The following is a 14,851-nucleotide window of genomic DNA, read 5'->3' as shown; positions in this document are numbered from 1 at the left end:
GCCCCGGCCGAGCCCGACTTCAGCGCCGACACGAGCACTGACTGAGCTACGATGGCCAGAGCCCCGAACTGAGCCCCGGCCGAGCCCGACTCGAGCTGCGATGTCCAAAACCCCGACCTGAGCCTGTTTTGAGCCCCGACCTGGGCCTCATTTGATCCTCATTTGAGCCCCGCGCCTAAAAAGTAAAAATTTTCAATTTGAACCAAAATCTTTGAAGAACAATTCAAAAATGGAAGTTTTTTCGGCGTGGGGCTCAGATGGGACTCACGTCGGAGCTCAAACCACGCTCCCATCCCCTACACAGCCTGTCCCAGGCGGCCGATCAGCTGATTTTGGTCATTTTGAACATATTCGACACCGCCTCTCTCGCTGCCCCAGCGCCTCCCCGGGCCCGGGCAGGGGCTGGGTGACCTTTCTTATACCCAGTGACACCTTTTGGTCTGCGTAAGTTATGACCTCGGGCCCGTGGGCTCTCGTAATAGTCGATAAACGGTGAAAAAATGGTAAAAATTGAGTGATTTTCGACCAAAAAATTCAGTTTTTCAGGTCTTTGGCACATTAGAGGGGTGACCCACGACCCCTCGTGGCTCAGAGTGTTGTCTTTTATGCTACTGAAGACAACTCAACGGTCACCTACCTTGGCCGACGACGTGGAGGCTGTCCGGGAGCCTTAACTCAGCATTAATAAAACGCAACTTTTGAGTGCTATTCCGTTGTCGAAATCGAAAAGTCGCAAATGTCGACGGCCCCTAGCCCGCGCCCTCGTGAAGGCGCGTTCTTAACTAAATAAAGCTTCTAACTAAGACAGATCCTTCTCTAAGACAGATCTTTCTCTAACTAAGACAGATCTTACTCTAACCGCGACAGATCTTACTTTAAGACAGATCTTACTCTAACTAAGACTGACCTTACTCTAACTAGGGCAGATCTTACTCTAACCGCGACAGTTCTTACTCGAACCGCGACAGACCAGCCCTATTCGCGGCAGATCTAACCCAGCAGAAGCTGATACTTCGCCCACCCCGGAGCCGAGTTTCGGGCTAGTGACAATTCGGGTTAGTGAACCACTTATTCCACAGACGTGGCCTTCGGGTTAGTGACAATTCGGCCAAGTGACAATTCGGGCTAGTGAGACACAACCATAATATTGCAAAAGGACGGAACTACTTCAGGAAATTCGTGCTAGTGATAATTCGGGTTAGTGACAATTCGGGTTAGTGAAACTGCCTTGTGGGATGTTCGGGCTAGTGATAATTCGGGCTAGTGAAGATTCGGGTTAGTGACATTTCGGGCAAGTGATAATTCGGGTTAGTGAGTCGCTCTCACTCAGCCGAATTCTCACTGGGCCGAATCCCCACTGGGCCGAAATGCCACTGGGCCGAATTGTCACAGAGCCGAATATGATCATGCTTGTGCTCTAGCCACGTGTCACTCGGCCGAAATCCCACAGAACCGAATTCTCACTTGGCCGAATGTGCAGACCATCTTCAAATGTGAGCGTTTCGTGTCACTCCGCCGAATGCTCACGGAGCCGAAATCCCACTTGGCCGAAAGCAAGCGAAAAAAAATGTCGATCCCATTCAGCCGAAATCCCACTCAGCCGAATGCTGCAGATGGAGAGCCGATGAGTAGCACTAGTTCAAAGGCTCACTCGTATGGTTGTCTAACAGAGCCGAAAGTTACACAGCTGGCGTTGAGCAGTACCTAAAAGTAATGGGTTGCCACCCATCCTAACCTAACCTAACGGGCTCGCGGTAGATCTTACGCTACTCGCGACAGATCTTACTCTACTCGCGACAGATCTTACGCTACTCGCGACAGATCTTACGCTACTCGCGACAGATCTTAGGCTACTCGCGACAGATCTTAGGCTACTCGCGACAGATCAGATCTTAGGCTACTCGCGACAGATCTTAGGCTACTCGCGACAGATCTTAGACTACTCGCGACAGATCTTACGCTACCGTGCGAGTTCTTACGCTACCCGCGACAGATCTGACGTTATTCGCAGAAGGGTTTCGGCTGAATGTGAATTCGGCCCAGTGAGACACAATGCACAAACATCACCAAGCTTATAATTTCGGCCCTGTGGGAATTCGGCTGAGTGAGAATTCGGCTCAATGAGATCGCAGTCTTCTTTTACTCGTTTTCGGCGCAGTGGCATTTCGACGAAGTGAGATTTCGGCTCAGTGGAACAGTAAATGAATTAGTATTGTCGTGTCGGAGTTTCGGCTCAGTGGCATTTCGGCTTAGTGACATTTCGGCTCTGTGGGCATTCGGCTACTTGAGATTTCGGCTGAGTGAGGTTCTCCCGCCACTCGCCGCGCCAGTCCCCACTCCTCACAGCCACTCCCTCCCTCCTTGCCCCCTCTCTGCCCGGCTTCCCCGGCCGGTCCACGGCAAGACCGCTTTGCTAAGCTTGCCTTGGCGGAACTTTTTTTTTGATGTAAGGGGATCAAGTTATTATTTTTTCTGTATTAAAACCATTTTAGATCAATGAGTAAGCTTCATTTTGGCATAAAGTAAAGTGACTTTGGACACTTTTTGGAAATTTAGTAGAATCGTTTAAGATTTTGGTTCTCGTAATATTTTGTTCGCATACTTGCTCAGATCTGTGGGGTACCGTAAACCGGGGTAACTTGAGACAGCAAGAGTAACTTGAGACACTTCTGCTTTTCCTTCTTTTTGGAGCTGCTACCTGGCTCGGCACATTCGGAGGTCAAAACTGCCCTAGCACTTTTTTTCATACTTGTTTGGAAAGACGATTAAGCGTGTGAAGGGCGGGTTGGGACCAAGCTGGTCAGTTCTATAACGATTTTTCAATTTTAGTAAATTTAACAATTTTAGAGAAGTGTTACAAGTCTCCCTTGGTACTCGAAACACGTCTTGCTGAGGCCCAAATGACTGTAGTACCTTTCAACCCTATTATTTCAACATTCTAAATGCAGCATTGGTTTTTAGGGAAAGCCATCATTCATCGGGTAATACTGACTTTTATAGAAAATGGTAACTGTACGGGGTAACTTGAGACACCAAATTTCATTGAATTTCACGGAAGTTGAGTGGCGTAACTTGACTCTGGCACCTCCTTGTACTACAGGGTGGTTTAAAGTAACAGACCTCTCCGTTCTAAGATCAAAACTAAGCCGCATTTGATCGGGAATCACTTTTTTAGACAGTGTAGAGGGTCCCAAGTGGATATGCAGCTTAAAGTTGGAGTGTTTTCTCAACTGCACACGGACCAGATGAGATATAATCAATCTTGAAGTCTCAAAAGATGGGGACTTTAATAACCTTTCCAACGAGCTAAATGTCATTGAAATCGGACAACTTATAGCCCAAGAACAGTCGATTTTTTGAAGAAAAACAACTGTAAAAATAGTTAAAGGATTTTGAGTAAATTTTAAAAGTTGACCAAGACTTTATACCTTTGCAGGAATGGACTTGTGTTCATAGAAATTAAGAAAAATGTCTAAACAGGTGTCAGGGTTGGATGTGAAATGAGAGAATCGCTGTACTTAATTGACAGGGTTGGATGTGAAATGGGAGAATCGTTGCGCTTCTGAAGTGCCGTTATCCCTCAAATTACCAAATGTAACCTGGATGAAAAAATCTGAATATATGGATCAAAAATCTTCTAATATGTTCCGCAAGTAGTACCTTTCATTGAAAATGAGTTAAATGTCTCAGAAAATCAGTATGGACTGGCAAAAAACCCACTTCCGTGAAAAAGCAAAGTAAAAACTAGGTGTGTCTCAAGTTACCCCAAATGACGGGGTAACTTGAGACAACTTTAGAGGCCCGTTACTCTTATTTTAGGAGACCCCAAAAAAATTCGTGGGGTCCAAACCGAATGTTATCATGTGAAATAAAACATAGTTGGGATTCGGGTTGGTGAGCAGTTTTGTGGACACACGGTCCAAAAAACGTAAAATATTGTCTCAAGTTACCCCGGTTTACGGTATAACAGGAAAAGTAGCGATATACATCGGCAACTTTGGCCCGTCCCGCACATTAAGGTGAGGTGTGGGTGAAAATTTGGACCAAAATTCATTAAAATCATAAATTTAATCCACTTGTTATTTTAATGTAAAATATTCTTCTATTACCGACAGCATGTTCTTAAAGTCTGTGTTATGGACCCCTAAGTGAGTGGTTCATCTAACATGGACTGATTTATGCATGCCCCTTTTCTGGTCACCCAACTCTTACGACAAGTGTCGAAGGAATTTTTTTTTTACTCCGGCAACTAGCCACGCATACAGTTTTGTTTTATACTGACCATACTTCTTGTAGTGGTTCTTTGTGGTCCATGTAACAATGTAACAGAGAGATATTTCAAATAGCCATCCACTTTCTGAAATCGTTCAGCTTAAAGTGGTAAAAAATGGAGAAAAAATCTTATTTTTTGCAATTAAAAAATTGTGAAGCTTGCTCAGTCAAAACAAAAAAATAAAATGCAAATATCTCTCTGTTACATTAAAGTATAGGGGTTTAGGTAACTCCATAACAAATTTCAGATCATTCCGTCAAAAAACTTTGCGTGGCTGATTTTTCTACTAAACGCTTGATTTCAATGAAAAAAGCCTACTGTGGCTAAATGAGTGGGTGGATTTGGATGAAATTTGGTGAGTAATAGTTTCCTACCTAGTACTTAAACGCCCTGAAGTTTCAACCACCACAGCCAAGTGGTATAGAAGTTTCCGTTTTCACCCACACCTCACCTTAAGAAATTTGCGGATTTCGCCTGTGTCTAACCCTGACGGGATTTGACCCTGAGTCTGGGGTCAAAATAGATGTTATTTTCGTCATCGGCACCCTCAAAAACATCAAAAACAATGCAAAAACTCGAATAAAAAGAATGTTCAAATGTACCCCACTGGGATTTGAACGTCGCCCTGATTCCAAAAATACCCCTACATGCCCTGCTAGCTGTATCCGTTGCCGAAATCTTCCTCGACCCTTTGTAGACCATGAAGCACCTGCCGCAGCGCCCCCGAGGCTCGGATCGGATTTGGTGCCACCGGGCGGACGGACGGACGCACAGCATGCACCATACTATATGCCCGTCCCTCCGTCATTTTTTCTTTTCAAAAATTACACGGGACGGGCCAAAAAATCAGGGTGACTCATCTCTAGTACTGTCATAGAATTGACTAGAATGGGCCTCTTATATGCAATAGTTTTAAGAACAAAAAATTAAAATCATTTTTGGCCCGTCCCGTTTATTTTTTGTAAAACAATGAAACAATGTAAAACAAGGGGCGGCCATATGGTATGTTGCATGCTATGCGTCCGTCCGTCCGAGGACTTCCCCTGGTCCGGTCTTGACCAAATTTGGTGTGCAGCCTCCTTAGGTGACCCTAAGAACAAGAACCGCCCGGTGGCAGCAAACCCGATCCGAGCCCCGGGGGCGCTGCTGCAGGTGCATCATGGTCTACATGGGGTCGAGGAGCATTTCGGCAACGGATACAGCTAGCAGGGCATGTAGGGGTATTTTTGGAATGGGGCGACGAGACAAAACCAACGGTGCCAGTTTCAAGCGAATCTGAGAAGTTTGGACCGGGTTCAAATCCCAATAAAGTATATTTTGAACATTCTTTTTATTCGAGTTTTTGCATTGTTTCGTATGTTTTTGAGGGCACTGATGACGAAAATAACATCTGTTTTGATCACAAACTCAAGTTCAAACCCGTTAGGGTTAAACAAAGGCGAAATTCACACATTTGTTAATGTTACGGGACGGGCCAAAGTTGCCGATGTATATCGCTCTACTTTTCCTGTCATTTGTTCAAACATTTGTTCAAAAAATTGTTAAAGAGATGGTTTTTGTTTTTTTTCTTGAAAACTATTGCAGATAAGAAGCCCATTCTAGTCAATTCTATGACACTACTAGGGAAGAGTCTCCCTGATTTTTTCCCCATAGGTCTGCGCAAGTATGCGAACAAAATCTTACGAGAACCAAAATTTTAAACGTTTCTACTAAATTTCCAAAAAGTGTTTAAAGTCACTTAACTTTATGCCAAAATGAAGCTTACTCAATTACCTAAAATGGTTTTAACACAGAAAAAAATAAAACTTTGAACCTCCTACATCAAAGAAAAGTTTTTGCAAAGTGCTTTTAACATGTATAAGCCCCCTTAACTTAAGCAAATTTCTACTTAACATGAGGTGAGCATGCCCACACTCAGATCGTTTCTGGAGTCCCGCATTCAAGTAAAAAGAGAGCTTTTTTCTCGGATATTTTTACCGTCAAAAGGCAGACTGAGTACGTAATCGCCCAACAGTTGAGTTCTTACCTGCAGACGCTGTACCACATTATGCAGATCAAATCGTATGATATGCCAAACTTCTCTCAGGTCGTTTTCATAGAATTCGGCGACACCACGCGTGACAATGTATGCCAAATTGACAATGAAAATGAACCCAGCATTTCTTGGTATTCTTGTGGCGGTGCAGCTGGATAGGACCCCTTTGAGAGTTGCAAGCACAATCCTCGACCGACGGCCGTTGACAGGGAAGCAAGTTGTGTAGGATGCAATTGCGAGCAGTACTAAATTAAAAATATACCCGACCCTGTATAGAGTTATTCTAAACGTCATCATTTTGAAAAGATAAACCATTTCTATGCCTGTATTTAGGCAGCTCCCGCTGTACAAGATAACGTTGAACACGATGCTGTACCTGCGAAGGTAAAACAACTTAAATCGTATTCTCCTCTCCTCTGCCTGACTGCACTTCGTGACCGTTGGCTAGCAGCTTACCACCACCAGCTCTTCGACAGCTGCAAATCATCATCTTGGCCGCTGAAGGGCGCAAGTCCGAGAGCCCTGGCGATCCTCAGAGGCAGCCCTAACTTTGACATTGACCGCAGAACGCGCGGCGTTCTTGGGCCGTCCAAGCTGTGGAGCAGCGGCATCGGGGGATGTGCACTGCACCGTCAGAGCGGCGGTGCGGAATGGACAGCATGACAGACGCTGCTAGCCAGCGTGATCGATGAAACATACTACACTAGGTATGTCCGATGTGTTTCTGATTGTGACGATCGCGTGGGAAAAGTGGGCCAACCGGAAAAAGGGCTTACGGAGGTAAACTTTCGCATATTTTTGAAAAATGCGTTCCGCGACTCTTAGTGGCCGATATGGTACACAAGGGGTACGCGCCGCTGTGCAGAACCGTTTTGGTAAGGTGGCTGCTCCAAAACGGACCGGACGCCCCTTAAAAAAGAGCGAGCGCTGCTGAAACGCACAGAGGTCGTGGGCAGTTCTGTGCGAAAGTGAAATTTTGGCATGTTCAGCATCTAATGGTTAAACTTTGCGATGAGAGACCGTAGTGGGCGTTAATTTACTCCTTCGGTATGAGGTAAAAACCTCCTAAAATGGTCCAGAAAAATTCCGCGTTTTTCGGGACTTAGAGGCATTTTTCAGATTTTGGTCGATAACGGAAATTACAGGGTGATAACGGAATTCACACCAATGCGCGCAAACCCTCCTTTTGACATTCCTCCTCCATGAATGCACTCTAGCATGGCCAACAACCCTTAGCTAGGGCTTCCCCATCCTCCTTTAGTCCCCCTACCGTGAAACGGGGTAACTTCGGACACTTTTGAGAGGTTCTTTTGAAATTGTGAAAGTTGAGGTGTTGTCATGGACTTGAGGGTTAAAATTTATCATCTACCCACCTTCAGCTCCGATTTGGCGCTAATTTCAAATATCGGTGCCTCACCGTTTTTACAGTGGAGGGTTCGAAGCAGTGTCCGAAGTTACCCCGTGTTTTGGGGTAATTTCGACCCCCCCCCCCCCCCCCGAGCCGAAATTTTAGCCTTGCAATACCCGCCACGAGCCTTGCTACACTTGCAACAACCCATGCTATCCCTGCAACGAACCCTGCTATTCATGCACGTCCTATTGTTCTCCGTCCTCGGGGCCGTCTCTAGGGACCCATGCTATCCATGCATTGAAGCAAGAAGCCATGCTAAACTTGCAGCATTTTTGGTGGAGGTGGCTGGCTGGGGGAAGGGGAGGCAAGGGGGAAGGGGGACCGCGCTGCACTCTGCCGGCGGGAGTGTGAACCCTGCACGGTAAAACCGATGTCTGGAAATTTCCAGATATTTCTTCGCATTTCCAGATATTATCTGAAAATGGCCGTTTTTTTTTAGATATTGTCTGGAAATGTCTACTTTTTCCAGATAATATCTGGAAATTTCCCAGATAATATCTGGAAACAAAGGCCTTGACGCCGAGGTCCACGGATTGGCGACCTGGGGGTCCTCGATGGTGTCCTCGAGGTCCCCAGGACACGGGGAGTCCAACGCCGAGGACGCCGACGCTCTAGGGCAAGCGGTTCCGGAGATACGAGGACGTACCACAAGGAGTCCGTCAAAGCAACTTTTTAGTCGGAGGCCAAAATCATCATCGGCCTCTGGCTGCGTTCCACTTGGGTGTCCGGGACTTTTGACTTCAGCACTGTGTTGAGGTGCTCCCGGGCTACCAGGAACCGTTCAGGGGTCGTCGTCGGACCACCGGTGCGCCGAGGGTGCCGACGAACGTCAGGCACGCCGGCGCGCCGTGGCGGGCCGGGTGCCTGAACGATCGCGTCGCCACCGCCGTGTCGTTGACGGACTAGAGTTTGATGTTAATCCCAACAGTTGCCTTATTTGAATGTTTGCGCGCCTGCAAGCCGCCTGCTCGGCCGGAGCGAGTGCAGCGCCGATTTTTTTGGCCAAAATTTTTTGGCCAAAATAACACACGTCGCCAACGTGCTCACGCAACGAACCTCTTCCGACTCCCCTGTCCCCCTCCCTCACCGCACACTGCCCATGCGTAGTTCTAGAGGTAAACAAACGTGTCGGCACCAAGCAAAATTTCACTATCCTAGCTCAACTGGATCAGTTTTTATAGTCGAAAAACACCCAAAATACGGCGAAAAATCGAGTTTTCTGCAGGTAAATCACTCCCGTCTTGGAGGAAGGGGGGTCTGGGGGGCGGGGCCCCCAGCCCCGACAAGTTAGAAAGTTACAAGGGTCAAGATCGTGTTATCTGTGGATGAAGCATCTCTATGTAGAATGTAGGGGGTCTAGGGGGCGGAGCCCCCCACCATGCAACAAGTTAACTAGGGGTACGCGCCGTTTACTGTGGGCGCGTACGTAGTGTGACTGAGCGACGCGAATTAGTTTGTGCACTTCGGACATTTCTTAAGGTAGACGAAATGTGCAGTTTGTGGGCTCATATTGAGTGAAATGTAGGTCTGGGGTACAAATGGAAGTGATTTTCGTTATCAGCACACAAAAAACTGTTGGGATCAACGTCAAACTCAATTCAAAAATTTTGGTCCAAAATTGGTTGAAATTCGGTTATGCGTGAGTCTGGGAAAAATTTGGAAGTCATTTTTGGGTTCAGCACACCAAAAACTGCAGGAAACAATATAAAACTCGATTTGAAAATTTTGGTCCAAAATGACCTTATTTGGGATGGTAACATAAGTCTAGAGTCGAAATGGAGGTGATTTTCGTTATCAGCACACAAAAAACTATTGGGAGCAACATCAAACTCAATTCAAAAATTTTGGTCAAAATTTGGTAAAGCGTGAGTCTAAAAAAAATTTGCAAGTTTTTTTTGAGTTCAGATCATCAAACACTGCAGGAAACAATATAAAACTTGACCTGAAAATTTTGGTCCCATATGACCTAATTTGAGATGAAAATATAAGTCTGGAGTAGAAATGGAAGTGGTTTTCATAATCAGCACTCCAAAGACTCCAAGAATCAATATGAGATTCGATTGAAAAATATTAATATCAAATTGATCATTAATGGGTAAAGAATGGGTCTGGGTTTGTCTTCATGGATCACCCTTTGTCGTCACCAATACCCTGATGCCACACCAATGCGATTCCTTCAGTCGAGTAACATTCCATTGCCAGCATTGAATCGCTTAATTAGCTACTCGTCTGCTTGACTCACAATTCAATACATCTTTTTCTTCAAACTTATGAATTCACAAATTTATTAGTTATATTTGAGAAGCCTTTTGTCATTGTTTCATTTTTAACTAGTGAATTAAACAATATGGACTGGAATATGTATAATCATAGTTTATATTAAGTGACTCAGTTAAGGGCAGGCTGATCTGAAACATTCGACGGAGAACAAGTTTTGTCAAATTCGGTGAATCGTCTCATAAAGTCAAATGCAGAGGCCACTTGTTGCTCAATACGCCAACATAATTTACCTTATTCATGCCTCGTGATATTTTATCTTTAGAGTATAGTACAGTATTAACATTGGGCTTACATTCAGAGAGCCAGCTTTAAACCATTACCAACACTTAGTTCCAGTTGTCGGACACAAACTTTGGTGAAGTGAAAGGAATCGTGTCATTAAATCGAATTACCAAGTCACCCACCGCTCAAAACCTGAATTGTCTCATTGAACCCAATATCAGTTCAATCTGTCAGCAATAATATATGGATTATTTATTGCACTAAATACATCTATATATGGATTCTTTTAATCAATAGATTTTAGTACTAGAATATTTATGTTAGCTTGCAGCATTGCAATAGAATGTCATTTCCCGAGTCAAACCAAGACAATGAAGATGTCTTCGAATTTCAACACAAGTTATTCATGCATTTACCTGATTTGATTTACTATGAAATTTAAAAATAAGGATAGTAGCAGAGAAAATAAAATCAGTAGATGCACACGAAGTGAAAGGCAAAGAAAACATTCCATTTACAATCTACAACTACACTCACAGTGCACCCCCTGTGGAGGGGAAGGGGGGAAAGGGGCACGAAACACGCAAACCATTCTCACTTTCAGTTTTCGTATTTTCGTCTGTTGACACTCCGAGAGTGTTTCAATCATTCTAGAATGATAAAATACTAACTCAGAACCTATTTGAGAGCCCCTTTGCTCTTCAGTTTTTTTATTTGCAGAAGTGCCGTCCCGTCTTGCAGACGGCTTGGAAGCGCGGCAGCCGGTATGAGAAATTGGTCAGCCACTCGCTGCTACCAACCTAACAACGCTAATAACCAAGTTCAAAACGATGTTTTGAATATTTCAAACGATGATAATTGTTAATTTGAGATAAACTTCCCCTGTAGGATGTTTTGGATGTATCAGGTGCGAAATTTGGGTACTATTCGTGCGGTAGTCGCTGAGAAACGTGAGTGATTACATACAGACAGAGAGACGGACAGACAGACTCACGACCAGTCACTTTTTTGGGGCCCCCGAACACGGCAAGGGCTTCGCTATCGCTCAGCCAAAAAATTACCGACAATGGACAAGCCATTGCCTGCCGAAGGCACGCTAGCGCCGCAGGCCAAGGTAGGTACGCCAGGCGCGGATCTGAGGAACAGGCAGCGAGACATCGCGAAGCCTGTTACGACAAGACGCGGTCTGGCGTAAACCTACCTTGTAACAGGCGGGCGTATGAGAAACATGCCTGGATTGAAACCTGCCATAAGTTCAGTGAAGTGTTTGGTATTCAACTATGCTTTGCAATAAAAAAAATTCGCACTACCTATTAATATAATTTTTGAACACATACATTGGTGAAAGGAAATGTCATGCTCTGAAACACGAGGTTCAGGATGTTCCTCATGAGCAGTTCTCGCGAGATGTGATAATTTCGTGTCCTCTCTCTGGTTCTTCCAACCTAAAGTCGATTTTAACCGGGTCTTTTCCTACCTTTATGTTTTTTGACCTTGCGGACAAGGTACAACTCTCATCAAGATGAAATTTTGCCTCCTTCCACCGTTAAATTGCAAGTTTTACCCTAGAATGTAATTTCCGTGGACACTTTTTGATGTCCTACGCTCCAGATTTGGGGCTTCCCGCCTCTACTACAGCCTAAGGGAGTATGAGAAATCACTTTCGCTAAGTGAATTTTGTTCTACGCAAGTGAGGCTACGTTTTGACGTGTAGAACGTATCTCTCGGGTAAAATTTGCAGACACAAGATGATTCCGAAAATTGTCTTCCACAACTAAAATTCAACAAGTCCGAAATCGGTTTTTTTGGGACGGTCTTTCTACCTTATGTGCGACCGTTCTGAAACTTTTTTCATATTGTTGGTGCATTCGTTCTACACAATTTGCAAATTGGCGGAGTAATGTGGCACCATTAGAACGGAAAATATAAAGTTAAATAAGTTCCAAAGCGGCGAAAAAATTGGCCTAGCAAGCAATAAGTGTAATTTCCGTTCCACCCACTGCTTGCAGACCATTCAAAATTTTGATTGCGAACCAATCCTTGTGTGTTTGCCTTGTGGACAAGTTGTTCCAGTAAAATTTTGGTTCCGGTGGCACTTCTGGTTTGGCTTGTACACCCCATTTTATGCAATAATGTAATTTCCGTGGACTGTAATTTCCGTGGACAAAATGAGGTTTTCGTTGCCTTTCACGTGATTTTGGCCTCGCAAGGGGCCTCAGCTCTAAAGTATGTCGATATTTTTCTGTTTTAAACCTCTCTTATGGAGGGAATGCCACTCTGGAGGGAAATGGGCATGGGGAATGGGAAGGCAAGCTGAGGAAAGTCGTGGCGTAGTTTAACACAACATCCATCAGGTTAAACCCGCCGCAAGTCACAAAATGGACCCAAACGAGCAGCGAGCCGACTTTTTGCAAGAGTCTAAGCTTTCGACTCCACTCATCAGATTGGTCAAACACTGTATTTTCTGGACAACCAAGCGGTTTTATGCTGCTTTGTTCGGCGCGGCCGGCATACTGCCTTGACAGTTGTGACTGCGAGTCAGTGAAACCGTTCAACGTTGATTATTCAGATCGGAAAGCTTAACCGAAAGCTTAATGTCTTGCGAAAAATAGGCTCTTAGCTGACCATTTAAGACTTGCGGTGGACTTAACCTGACCGATATGTTAAGCAACATGACGTCTTTCCTAAGCTTGCCGTTCGAATGCTAAGACCCAGTTTATCGAATAAATTGCAGCAATCTGTTCCTCAAACTCAAAGAGAAATCTTTCCGAAAATATAGGTTAGTAAACGTGGGTGCCAGATATGCTTCCAGGAGGGCTAAATAGACCGCACCACGAGCGGGCCGCTGTCTCGACCCGCCGATCAACTTTTCCTCAACTGATCGCACCCATTATTTAATATTTTCCGAACATAGACACGCAGGAGCTGATCAAGAGGGACTTTCCTCCGTTGTCCACTCTAGGGCCCATCATTTGCCAAGTGTGAGAGGTACCGCCTGGGAGGTAAACACTATGCAACCGTGGTCAGAAGAAAATGAATTCACAGTTGTTCCCGAGACAAGGGAATTGAGCCGGGAGAGGTGGACACCGGACCCAGTCCTGCACAAAGAGGCTGTTCTAGCCCCCCCCCCCCCGGGGATGGGGGGGGGGATGTACACCTCGTCACATACTGGTCACACTACGAGTGGGACCTTGTAGCCGCACGAGGTTCTTCTCCGCCAGTATAACGTGGCACCCCAGTAAGGACGGCCGTGTCCCGTTTGGCAGTGCACGCGGGCGTCGGGCCCGAAACGGCATACGATCAAATTGTGGTCTAGCCCGAATTTTATTGTGAGGTACGCAACATGGAACCAGAATGCACAGATGTGGAGGGAGCTGCCTAAACTGCTAGGCGTTTGCGTTCGTATCGCACCTATTCTAAGGGCCCATTAAAATGTAATTTCCGTGGACAGTTTCTGAGGCTGTGTAATTTCCGTGGACGGCAAAAAAATTAAAATTGCGATATTTCCTATATTATTGGGGTGATAGCTCGCCCCGGTGAATCCATGATCCCTAGTGATGTTCTTAACAAGATAAATGCAAAAAATCCGGTTCAATTGAACTTTTTTTCAAAAAGTTTCAGGGCCCAAAATTAACCATTTCGCGAGAACTGCTCTCATCCACTTACCATGTCGTGTCGTCAAACAAGGTAGGTGTGCGCCAGACCATGTCTTGTCGTAACAGGCTTCGCGATGCTGCGCCGGTTACGACAATCCACGCCTACAGCGAGATTATCGAGCTCCTAAACTCGATAATCTCGAAAACCTCACTGGCGGCCTAGGAGTGCCGTTACCGTACAAGCGATTTAAAGGCACAAGGGGCCTGCGAGAGGCTTTATTTCACTTAATTTCTCACATTTTTAATAATTAAGACTTTGCAAGCAAATTATTGACACATTTACTCTCTTAGCATTGATTTAAGACCATTCCGTTACGAGGAAAGGTGTAAGGCCAATGGCGGATGGTTGGCTTGCGCAGGCAAAAATAGTTCCACCTTATGAGGCCGGATTGCGCTCATTTTAAGGGAGTATTTGCATCCTCCCCTCATTAAAATTAATAGGGTACTTTCGTAGACCGGAAGCACACAGACGCCATGTTGGCGGAAGTAGATCCAAACTTCACATGGGAAAGAGACGTTAGTCAAACGTATCGGCCACACTTGAACATATACAGTCGTTTAAGTCTTGTTTGCAGTGCATACGTGTTTCGCGAGCAATATTTTTACACCTCGGCTATAGTTTTAGATCCGAAGAGAGGTTAGTTTCCGGCCAATTTGGCGTCTGCTGGGCTGCTTGCTTCCGGTTTCAGGATCTACGAAAGTACCCAATTCAAATATTTTTTAGTTAATATTACCGACTTTCATTGGGTTCCGGCTTCAACCGCCGTTAACGGCTAACCGCCCAACCGCCGTAGGTCAACGGACACCCGTACGCCGCCATTAAAGCCTTGGTCGAGTCAGCGTCGAAGTAGGAAGAGCAGTTTCCCGTGTTTATTTGCCTGTTTGGTGCGTTTGGTGCTTCGCATCGTCATCAACCATGATGGATTAAGTAAGTACTTGCGGCAAAGTTATTGTAATGAACAAAAAACTCAATT

General features: G+C 45.3%; 1 long non-coding RNA gene across 1 annotated transcript; it reads left to right on the top strand.

Annotated features, from left to right (window-relative positions):
• Window positions 1-314: 314 nt before the first annotated feature.
• LOC117645161 lies at window positions 315-679 on the top strand. The gene is made up of 2 exons (XR_004587708.1): window positions 315-444; window positions 539-679. It is a non-coding gene; the product is annotated as an uncharacterized LOC117645161 (long non-coding RNA).
• Window positions 680-14,851: the final 14,172 nt, after the last annotated feature.

The sequence above is a fragment of the Thrips palmi genome, unplaced genomic scaffold (assembly GCF_012932325.1).
Source record: "Thrips palmi isolate BJ-2018 unplaced genomic scaffold, TpBJ-2018v1 HiC_scaffold_18, whole genome shotgun sequence".
In the NCBI taxonomy this organism is placed as follows: domain Eukaryota; kingdom Metazoa; phylum Arthropoda; class Insecta; order Thysanoptera; family Thripidae; genus Thrips; species Thrips palmi.
The sequence above is the reverse complement of the archived record's forward strand: the minus strand, read 5'-3'. Positions and strand labels throughout refer to the sequence as shown.